This window comes from Euprymna scolopes, chromosome 10 (assembly GCF_053919585.1).
Source record: "Euprymna scolopes isolate OS-2025 chromosome 10, ASM5391958v1, whole genome shotgun sequence".
NCBI classification, from domain to species: domain Eukaryota; kingdom Metazoa; phylum Mollusca; class Cephalopoda; order Sepiida; family Sepiolidae; genus Euprymna; species Euprymna scolopes.
In genome coordinates, this window is record NC_136491.1 from 68744641 (window position 1) to 68756907 (window position 12267).

The 12267-nt window shown below is 32.2% G+C and overlaps 1 protein-coding gene across 2 annotated transcripts in view; it reads left to right on the forward strand.

Annotated features, from left to right (window-relative positions):
- Nucleotides 1–1790: 1790 nt before the first annotated feature.
- Nucleotides 1791–12267, forward strand: part of LOC145286065 (delphilin-like) — a 207777-nt gene continuing 197300 nt past the window's right edge. For both annotated transcript variants that reach the window (XR_013869095.1, XM_080134738.1), the window contains exon 1: nt 1791–2029. The gene's annotated coding sequence lies outside the window, so the exon portion shown is untranslated. The remainder of the gene's footprint in view (nt 2030–12267) is intronic.

Genomic DNA, 12267 nt, shown 5'->3' on the forward strand with positions numbered 1-12267 from the left:
TGAGACAACAACTATGGAAGGCAGTGAATGCAGTCAGGAGATTCAGAGTTCCTATTCGTCGCAGTTACCACCTGACAGAGGAATAGTTGGCTGAAACATTGTGAAAAAACTAAGAAAAGATGAGAATAATAGTCCGGAATAAATAAAATTTTAAAATATATACGTATACATAAATATATATGGAAACAATTTTGTGTTTACTATAACCTTTTTACACAAATATTATACAAGTATAAATCATGTAGAATATCTGCATGAATATAATTACACATAATAGTTAACTAAACATGATCATCCCATGAGAAAACTGAAGAAATTAATTAAAATAAATATTTAAAAGACTATGCAAGTCAGTTAGATCTTTTGATAGTGAATGCAATTCCACAAGCCATACATAAGAAAATTGTACTTTTTTTTTAAACAGAGAAAAAGTTTTTAATATGAATATCAACACACACACACACACACACACACACACACACACACACACACACACACACACACACGAATTTATAGGAGTATAGATATAGATTACTAATGCAGATTTGGTATCTGAAACCGAACTATACTATTGCTTTTATATCTGAAGCCAAAATTATACTGTTACTATCTTTTAATGCTTAATTCAGTTTACTGTGCTATTTTAGATTAATATACAATCAATTCTAAATTTAGGGCGGATGTTAGTGTAGTATCTGTTCTGTTGTCACGAAACCATCTTGTCAGACATTGTTTCCTCCTTTATTTTGAAGGAAGTAGTATAGAATATACTGGTTCATCATGAGACCATTTTCCCAGGCATCACTTTTTCCTTTAGCATATATCAAACAAGAAATTGTCACAATTGGCTGTTTATTAGTAAACTCAACAACATTAAAAATACTAATGAAAATACTAGTGATAAAGTTTAGAAACAAAAGTCAGACTCTCACAAGAAGAAATTAATATAAGTTAGAATTTTTTGAGTTATAAACAATTTTACATGAGGGATAAAATGTTATTTTCCAAATGAATAAGACATGAAACTGAAATTTAAGCCTGCAAAAAGTAAAAAAATTGTTGGCAAGTGTAATCATTATTAAGTTAGCGAGATGAAAACTAAATACATTACTTTTATAATATCAATCCTCAATTTTCATTAAAAAAAAACAAATAAAATGTAATTTTTTTGTTTTGTTTATGATTTCCTATGAATTATTTCAACTTGTTAACTATTTCTTACTAGAAAATATTATTCCTTTTACTTTTTAATAAGAATGGAAAACTTAGAATTATCTCCCTTCTTACTCGGTTGACTTGTTTGTGTTTCATAGAGACTAATAAACTTCCTATAGCTTTCTATTTTTAGTGTTTAATGTAATTTTTTATTAATTAATTTTTTTTTACCTACCCATGTGGGTTTAATTTAAAACAAACAAAAAAAGTTGTTTGGAAGCTTTGAAATTCTGCTAATACCTCATTTCACTGCAAATAATAAACAACTCTAAATTAAAACATTACCTCTCTCACTATCTCAGTGTATGAAATGTTATTTTGAAACTAATCCTTAAAAGTATAATAAATAAATAAAATAAAAAAATAATAAAAAGAAGAATGGCATAAATGTGTTAGCAAAGCAATTACAGAGAGGATACAATTGATTGAAGTGTTACAAGGGATTTTCAATTGAGCCGTTATGAGTTAAAGCATTTACAAACATCTGGGGTATACTTAGTCATAAACAGATCAATAATCTGCTAAATTAGCACAAAGAAAAAAATTCACACACTCTTCAATTGGGTCACTCAGCTGTCATTTTATTTATTTGTCATCTTTTTAGGCTTGCTTTATTTTTCTTCTTAAAGTAACATATTTGTCATAAGACAATGTTATTTTACGTTGGATTAGACTAATAGTCTTTCTTTCTTTTCTTTTTAATCAATCCTCTTTAAAAAATAAAATTTATTAAGTTGTAGAAGAAGGAAAAGGAACAGATCAATTTTTGAGAGTAATGAAATGTTTGGATAAGGCTCAAATATACACATTGCAGGTAGGTAAACATTTTTTTCTATGAAATCTAATTTTATTAGTTTATTTTAGTAAAAACAATTACAGTATCGGAGTTCTTTTAGAACTTCCATGCAGCTGTCAGTACAAAATAAAACATGTTTAGGTAACTTGATACTAGTAGGAAGATCCAGTGTTGCTCGGGATTTAATGAGGAACACTATGTCTTATTTCACTATACTTATAACATTATATTTCTTTTTTTTTTTTTTACTGCTACTCCCTCCCCTCCTTTGGTACACCCTCTAATATAATCGGAAGAAACTGACATTTTGGAAAATTCTCCAAATTAGTATCTTAAACATATAGTTTAAATTTCATTAAAATCATATGTACATCAAACAGTTTTAAGTATTTAAAATTTGTTTTACATGCTGGCATGTGTTGAATGGCTTATAGAAGTTGACTCCCAAACTGATCTATATCTGGCCAGGTCTTCATTTATTTCTTCTTCTCTCAAATCCATCTTTTTTATTTCCTCCCACGTTTTCCTTTATTTTCTTCTACTAAATAATCCTGCTGCTTCAACTGCTCTACATCTACTAATCCAAATCCAAGCCCAAAAAGTTTCCTGTTCTGCACACATCTCCCTATATAGTCCAGATTTTAATCTTTCGTTTGGGGTCATCAAATCTAACCTTTATTTAAGACTCATCCATTGCATTATTCTCATATCATTTCTCTCCATGCAATGCATGTCTTCAATCCTTATTTTAGTAAGAACAATTAGAGTATAATATTGATTCTTTCAGAACTCCCAAACAACTGTCAGTAAAACATAATATTCCTTTTTCTTAAAACAGACATTGACATTGACATTTATAAGAAGAGATAACTAATTAGTATTATACAAGTAGTATTATACTTATTAATAATTTACTCATTCATTTATGTTTAAATACTTTAACATTTGATGAAAACACTTATTAATAAGTAAGGTAAGTCTTTTTATTTTTATATTAATAACAGAATCACTATATAACTATTTACATACGGCAACCTCATAACTTGTTTGCTATATTTCTTCCTTTAGTCCTCACATTCCATAAATGTTATTTCTGACAAAGGGATAAAAATTGCTATTTACTTGGATTGGAATCTATCCGCCTAACATTTATTGTTGGCTAGCTTTTAACCTTGAAGTAGATTTTTAGCTCCTTGCATCAAGTGGCTTCATGCTTTGTCTGGGAGTGATTTCCATAAAAAAAAGTATAAAACAATCATGCTGACACACCAGTTCTCATTAGATCTACCAAAGTTAAGCAACGTTCAGTATGGAATATGTGACCATTTCAGAATACTAGGCACTGTATGTGAGAGAAATGTGATACCTTCCTACAAAATAACTGAAAACACACACACACACACACACACACACACACACACACACACACACACACACACACACTAAATTCGTCATTTCCCTTGATTTGGATATAAATGCGACTGGGGATCACTTGTTAATTTAATTTCCTTAGAAACTTCCTCCTTTGAAGGAAATCGGTTCAACTTGTTTAGGGTGACTGCCACATCAGGTGTACTTACATGCTCACCTACTTATCACGCTATCAACTGCGACTAATTCAACCGAATGCATTTATGATAATGTTTCCACTTACTTACTTCCCCAGAAGGGTAGAGATCAGTTTTTAAGGTGCAAAACATCTAATTTGCCCACAACAGGCACCTTGTATTGGAACAAAATTAAAATTGCCTCAGTCTAGAAGAGTTTTTCCTTCATTGACCAAGAACAGAAAAGTGCAACATCAGAATAGATAATAGCGATATTTTCTGGACTCCTTACGAGAAAGGTTCAACATTCATATATTAGAGAGTATTCGGATGAGGATTCAAGAAAACATCAACATCATAAATGCCACAAGTTTTGTTCATCTTTAAATATATATTTCATATGCTATCAGCGTGTTCCTCTATACTATCATAATTAACATGTATAACACTGTTGTGAAATATGATGAAAACGATTGTTAATTCGATTAAAAATATTAATCTTATCAATTTTAAATTCTATCAGGCATACTTGATGTTGCTTAGGCAATGGCATAGCAAGGGCGAGGCGGGGTGTGTGGTCCGCCCTGGCCAACACGTGCCAGGGGGCGGCATTTTTAGAGAGTAAAAAATTAAATGAAAATAAATTAGTTAACAAAAAAATTTGAAATTTTATGCCGAAAAGGTTGTAAAACATCGGGACTTTTAGAAATAGTGGAATCAGAAAAATGTGTCCCTATTTTATGAGTGGCACACGTGAGAGGTGGCATTTTGAGAGGGTAAAAATAGAAAAAAATAAATAAAAACTAATAAAAAAATCGAAATTTTTTTACCAAAAATTTTTAAAAAAATCGTAACTTTGGAGGTATTGGAATCGGAAAAATGTGTCCCTATTTAACGATTGACACATGGCATGATAGTTATATGAAAATAATTATTGGAAGAGGGAATTTCATACAACCTGGGCAGTCCATTATCGGAAGGAGTATAATGTTCTCCGGGGTTTTATTTCCAAGTAGGCAGAATATTGGTCCAGGGGAGAAGGCAGTAATCCCATATAACAAAGATGCGTGGTTGCTCCTTATTGATATTCTGAAAGGTATACAGGGCGGCCATATTCGTTGATGTGTTGAATGCATTTTGGTATATTTAATCCAGATTCTTTTTTGGTGTTGGCACAGTATATCAGATATTGGATGGATATATCAATCGATTGCATATATTCCCATGGGTGATGGAATTATATATGCATGTCTATGGTGCAATGGACCTCGAAAATCAATGGCCTGGGTAGCAAAATATTCCGAGAGATGATTTTTAGAAGTGATGTGTTGGACGAATAGCTTCTAATATGAAATTGATACTTGGTGAAACTGCCGGTCAGCTTTCTTCTCTTCCAATAATTATTTTCATATAACTATCATTCACCACCCAAAAAACTATTTTCAATATTTGTGCTGAAAAGCAAAATACATGCCTTTTCACAGCTGAACATTTTGCTAACCGCATTTCATTTCCTCTGATGATACGTGCCATTATTGAAAATCCATGGATTAAGGAAATTAATATAACCCTTTCTATATATTCCTTTCATCAAACAACAAATCCTTAACTCAAATATATGTGTCTATATTTTTATTTTCAGAATTTAAATTTAACAACTAAATTTATATATTGCTCTATTCTTAAATATTGAGCTTTTCCTTTTTGGCTAGGATCACCTTGAAAGTATTACCTCTAGTAATATCTATCAGGATTTTTCATCGGATTTTAATCTGTGTCTTATCTCGCTTATATATATATATATATATATATATATATATATATATATATATATATGTGTGTGTGTGTGTGTGTATATATTAGTGATGAGACAGTTCCAAATTTTTTTCCCGATTCCATTTCAATCATCGATTCTGTCTTAAATTCCCGATCCGATACGATTCCCGCTTCCGATTCTTTTTAAATTTCTAAATATTTAATTAGTGATTTGTTTTTGTCCTTTTTTTTTCGAATTAAACCTTCTCATGTCTACATTTTTTTGCAAACAAAAAATGCACTTAGTGTGTGTGTGGGAGGGACATATATTAAATATATGGGGGGGGGTATTTTTCTCGAATGTTTTCCTTGTAATTGATTGAAAATAATGAAACAACTAAAAATGAGTTCTCTTAAAACAAAGCCGATTTTCATTTGTCATTAGTTGGCAAAATGCTATTTGAATATTTCATAAACAATTGAAAATAATTAACGATTGTTATGCAAAATAAAGCGGGATAGGAACAGAATAGTTAACAAACTCCCCTCTCCATTTTAAACATGAGTTTCTAAATAACATAGTTACTATATAGAAAACAATTCTTAACTTAAGAACGGATGTGAATGTATTCTTTACTACTCTATACGTTCTCTCTACCAAAGAATGTTCATGTGTTTACCCTAATCATCAATATTTCTCCAATGGAGGTTGTAAAAAAAAACGGTAAATATCCAGATACGCTACTACAGAACACCGACCACTCTAATTTGTTTTTTTTTATGGGTAATTGAGGTCGCTGACAACGAATGTGATAGTCCAACTTGGGGCAAATTTACCGTTTGCATGGTATTTACCCCTGAACCCACGAACTACTTTCCACCATTTTGCAGCTTCCGTTTATGCTACGCGCATGCACGCTGTAGCATAAACGACGGCGTCACCAAGCAAACTACGTTGGGGGGAGGGGATTTTTTTTTTTCCAGGACGTAGAATTTTTTAATTTTCAAAAATACATTATAGCACTTTTTGGGTGGAAAATTTAAAATTAGCTGAAAAAGAAATAAAACAAGAAAAGGAAAGCACTCCAAGTTTGAGTGGGGGTGGGGGGGTGTAATTTATCTGTTTTTTTAAATTTTTTTTTTTTTACCTGGAACATAGAAATTTTCAAAAAGTAACGCACCGACATTTACCAATTAGAACACCATTTAACATTTTCCGAAGATTTTACTGTGTACATTGGGGGCACGAGCGGGGGGGGGCGGATGTGATGTTGGGGCGCGCGCCCCAACATCACATCCGCCCCCCCCCGCTCGTGCCCCCAATGTACACAGTAAAATCTTCGGAAAATGTTAAATGGTGTTCTAATTGGTAAATGTCGGTGCGTTACTGACGGAAAAACGTTTAACTAAACTGCAAAAGCACCTATTTAAAGACACATAAGTTCTATAATTGAATCCCCCTCCCGCAAAAAAAGAATGAAAAACAAAGATGTTTGGTGCTTATGTTTTTGTAAACCACATTAAAAACTACGCGAGACAAAAAAAAAAAAAAGTCCCCCAATTTGTTGTACTTTTCTTTAACTCTAAGTCATTAAAAAAATGTCAGTCCGTAATTTTTTTATTAATACACCATGTGAGAAGGCAGTTTGCTAGGTGAAGCAAGCCGTCGTTCATGCTGCAGCGCACGCGCGTAGCGTAAACGGAAACTGCAAAATGGTGGAAAGTTATTCGTGGGTTCGGGGGTTAATACCATGCAAACGGTGAATTTGCCTCAAGTTTGACTATCAGATTCGTTGTCAGCGACCTCAATTACCCATAAAAAAACAAATTAGAGTGGTCGGTGTTCTGTAGTAGCGTATCTGGATATTTACCTTTTGAGTTATCCTTCAGTGAATGTTATTTTTGAATGGCTAGTCCCCAGTAATAAATTTGTGTTTTGATTCAAATGTTCAATGAACAGTTATTTGTTTTTTTTTTCTGTGGAAAAAAGAATTGTTGCTTTTCAGTGAAAAGAACTTTTTGTCAGTTAGTTAGCGAGGAAGGTGCTTCTCTTATGACAGAGAATATGCATGTCACAGGCGTCAAGTTGATCCATTTTACTTTTTAAATATTCTCTGGAATAAAGTTTATGCTAGAAGATTGCTTTATTGTCATGGATATTTACACCACGTGCGTTTAATGACGTCGAGTTAACCCATTTTTTTTTTTTTTTTTTTTTTTTAAATATCTGAGGCGTTGAGGCGAGCGTTAGCCAAGGAGATTATAATAGAAAAAGGCAGCATGAAAACAGCCAATGTCCAGGTATTAAAGTGTTTTCATACATAAAAAAAAAACGTTCAATCTTTTTTTTTGCCTGGTGTTCATTTATTTATTTATTCATTTTTATTCGGAATCGTTGTTTAGTGAAAAAAAAAAAAAGATGTTTTCTCTTTGTTTTGTATCAACATTTCTAGTGAATTGCGTTTCAGCTAAAATGTTTGTTTAGCCTTTTCTCTTTTTTGTGTGCGCGTGCACGCGCGCGTGTGTGTGTGTGTGTGACAAGTGTCTGTTTGAAAATGTCTCAGTTTTTTAAGTTTAAAGTGTGCGGCGAAAATGTTTTGTTTTTCTGTGAAAAGCGTGCTTGTTTGTTAAAGCATTCCTTTTTTGTTAAAACCAAAATTTTTGTTTATTTTTGTACTTTTTGACAAAAGTTTAAAAAAAAAATATTATGGCGTAAGGTAAAAATATCAATGGTAATGTTTGTTTTAAAAAAAAAAAAAAGGCTAAGAAAAACAAAGATAACCAAACAAAGCAGCCAAAGGCTGCATATTCTGGGGTCACCAATGTAGAATAATGTCGACAAACGTTGCATGTTTGCCATTACGTTGGGAGTCGCCAAAATGTAGACATGAAATTGTAGACGAGAAATCTCATTCTAATATTTAAAAGCGGTTTTGTTGATTATCCTTGGTAGTAGGTTTGTATACCTAAAATTTTTTATTTTTTCACGCATTCATTTTGACCTTTTAATTATGGAAATTGACTCAAATCCTTATTTTCTGCAAAATAAACAGCTTTAACTTTATGGCTTTAAGTGCACTGATATCTAAGCAAATTACTAAACAAACAATTTTATACTTGCCCTTTAGTTTCAGATTTAGGTTATTATGATGTTTGGTAACATTAATTGGAAATACTGAATCAAAGTGTCATGTTTTTTATCATGTAAAAATGTCCTTTCTTAAGACAGCTAATTTTCTCTTTTAAAAATCATGTACAATGCTTTCCAGTTTTTACAATCTACTGAGAACTTTCATCTCGAAAACCAACATACCTTAGAATCATCTCGAAAACCAACATACCTTAGAATCATCTCGAAAACCAACATACCTTAGAATCATCTCGAAAACCAACATACTTTAGAATCATCTCGAAAACCAACATACTTTAGAATCATCTCGAAAACCAACATACTTTAGAATCCTCTTGAAACCCAACTTACTTCACAATAAAGGATCATCACATTCAGTATCTAACAGTTTACAATATTTTTTTGATTTCTCTTAAATAAAATTTTCTTACTCTAATCATATTCACACATTTTACAACATGCAAGTTCAAAATGTTTCTGCACACTTTTAGTGTATAATGTGCTAGACACTCTGCTTAAAATAATATGCAAAGAAGAATTATCTAAAAAGGGCAAGTTATTTACACTTGAGAGATGAGGTTGGCTATGATAGTTGAAATGTAAATTAAAGTGGTTTGCAAAACACCAGATAAATATTTTCACATCCAATAAATTATCATCCAATCTGAAAATTTGTTTAATAAATGTGTTAAGCTTCATACTTTGCTGATGAATCTTTTTAGGTTTGTTACTAAACTGAAAATCAAATATTACATAATGCAATGATATTTCTGTTGAAGGTGACCTAAAACCACTCATGCAATTTTATAATCTTAGAGACCCTATCAATCAGAGTTTATTAAAATATAGTTGCTATTGCTTTCACACATAACTTTCCTAAGCTAATAAATAATTGATATTCTAGCTTTTACGCTTTTGTGATCACATATACTTTTTTATGGTCTTGGGAACATGCTGATATTTCACACGCAAGTGGTGAAAAAAGAGAAAGAATAATAGAAACAATTGAATTTGCATGAACAGATTGCAAAAGACAAATAGAAAAAGTGAATACGAAACTTGTAAAAAAAAACCTGAAGGAAAAAACAACAGACAAAAAGAATAAATTACTGTCCAAAATAGAATTAATAAAGAATATTTTGTTGGCATCAATGATAGACAAGATGTATGTGCAATGTAATATACCTACTTTATATCATGTTCTGGGAGTTCATGCGACTGCTACCTGAAAAATTTCTGATGGATGTAGCATCAGAGTATTGTAAAGGCCATGTAAAAATGGATAGCTAGTCAGATTAACTCTGACGGTATTGAAGGACAATCCAGAAAGTGGGTAAGATCTTGTTTTAAATTCAGCACATTTTCTTAAGATAGCCCTTCAGTTTTTAAAGTGTCTAAACAAGAAATTATTTCTAAATAAATAAAAAAAATGTTCCTGAATGTATCCCGAATTTTCATTTACCTTTATTTCTGTACTTTTATTAACAACACATTTTGCACAATTTTGGAGACAAGAATTAACTTCTTTACAGGATTGGTTGATTTTAAAGACCAAGTGATAAAAATATAGACATTGAATTAAGAAACATAATGTACAAATGAAGAAATGTACAAATGAAGAAGTATAAAAACTCAAATAGAGAAAGGCTATATCTACTAATAAAAGAAGAAGGGAAAAGCTTAATTGACAAATTTAGTATTCAAATATATATGAAAATAACACAAAGTTCTTTAAGATAGATGCAATACTAGAGGTATAAACATTTTTTTTATATAATGTACCACTACACCAGGAACAAATACGCATTTTTTATTACAAATGTCTCACCACTTATCAAGGTCCGAAGGCCACTCGAGGATAAGGGTTAATGGGTGTACAGTAGTCAGTCATAGTAATCGTTAGTTGTGGGAATTGGGCAAATTGGATTACTTAAGGGGACGGCTCAAGAACTTGTTTATGTTGGGCTTGAAGACAACCGTAACTATCTGATTTTATGTTCATTCAAAAAAATTACAGGAGTTGCCCACCTGATAACAGAACTATTACATACTTAAATACCAGCAATGGACCGAAACAATTATATGTGAATATTGCTAATAAAACTGTAATTTTTTAAAATTTGTGATAAAGCAGTACCTATATCTATCTGGATATCTATAAAAGTGAACGTGTCTGTGTGCCTGTCTGTGTGTCTTGTGCCTGTCTGTGTACATTTCCCTACGCAATAACTCTGTCAATTTTAAGTCTACAGATTCGAAATTTGATATACAGGGTACTGAGATTTGGGAAAATCTTTGTGATCGGTTTCGGCCAGAAAATTTGGCTGTTCAGAAGTCAAACTTCAACGATTTGACCTTTGAGAACTCTACCAAACTCCATTGACAATTGTGGATATAGGTTCCTTGGACATGGATCTGCCGCGAAGGAGGAAAATTTAGACAATTTTAGATATAGGTTTCTTGGACATGGATCTAACTTAATAACTTGATTTGAGCCCAAAACAATAAATGTTAAGGGGTCATAATAGGGGTCAAAGTTTAAAAAAATTGACATCTGCGGTCTCTATCAAATTACTCAGTCAATTTCTGGTCTAAACATTTGAAATTTTACATAAAGGGTATTCAGAGATAGAGCAAGTTTTTTAATCGGGTTGGGTTGAAAGTTTTTAGTTACCAATATATAAATGTATGTATGTATGTATGTACGTATGCATGTGTGTATGTATGTTTGCATGTCTGCCTAAAACTTTCGACAGAGGTGACGGATTCTACCAAGATCAGTATCGTTTTGAAGTTCAACCTTTCAGACAACAAATATCGAAAAATTGGCTAAAAACATTAATATCTTCACCTTCAACTGGGCAATTTTCTACAGTGAGGGGGGTATCTTTTTTCGCCGATATTTTTAGAGTCATCCTCTTCTTTCAATTGTGTAGCTTTAATTTAGACATAAGTCACTTCCGATTTGGTGGTGGTCGTAACAGCAAAGACGTCAGGTTTTTTTTCCCATTCTTTTTCTCCTTCGCGGCACAGATTCGAGCCTGCCTTCCTATTACCACTTCTTTTTTTTTTGCTCAACATACACATCCAAACACCCGGGTAATCCCGGGCTGAAATGTTAGTATATCTCTATATCTATAAAAGTGAAAGTGTTTGTATGTATGTCTGTCTGTGTGTGTGTGTGTGTGTGTGTGTGTCTGTTTGTGTACATTTCCCACACAATAACTATCAATTTTTAGTCTACAGACTCGAAATTTGATATACAGGGTACTGAGATTTGGGAAAATCTTTGTAATCCGTTTTCGGCCAGAAATTTGGCTGTTAAGGGGTCAAAGTTCAATGATTTGACCTTTGAGAACCCTACCAAACTCTTCCGACAATTTTGGGTCTAAACAATTAAAATTTTAGATATAGGTTCCATGGATATGGATCTAACTTAATAACTTGATTTGAGCCCAAAACAATAAATGTTAAGGGGTCATAATAGGGGTCAAAGTTTTTAAAAAATTTACCTCTACGGTCTCTACCAAATTACTCAGACAATTTCTGGTCTAAACATTTGAAATTGTACATAAAGGGTATTCAGAGATAGGGCAAGCTTTTTAATCAGTTTGGGTCGAAAATTTGAGCTACCAATATATAAAAGTATGTATGTATGTTTGCATGTCTGCCTAAAACTTTCGACAGAGGCGACGAATTTTCACAAGATCAGTATAGTTTTGAAGTTCGACCCTTCAGACAACAAATACAGAAAAATTGGCTAAAAACATTAATATCTTCACCCTCAACTGGGTACTTTTCTACAGGGAGGTGTCGCTTTTTTC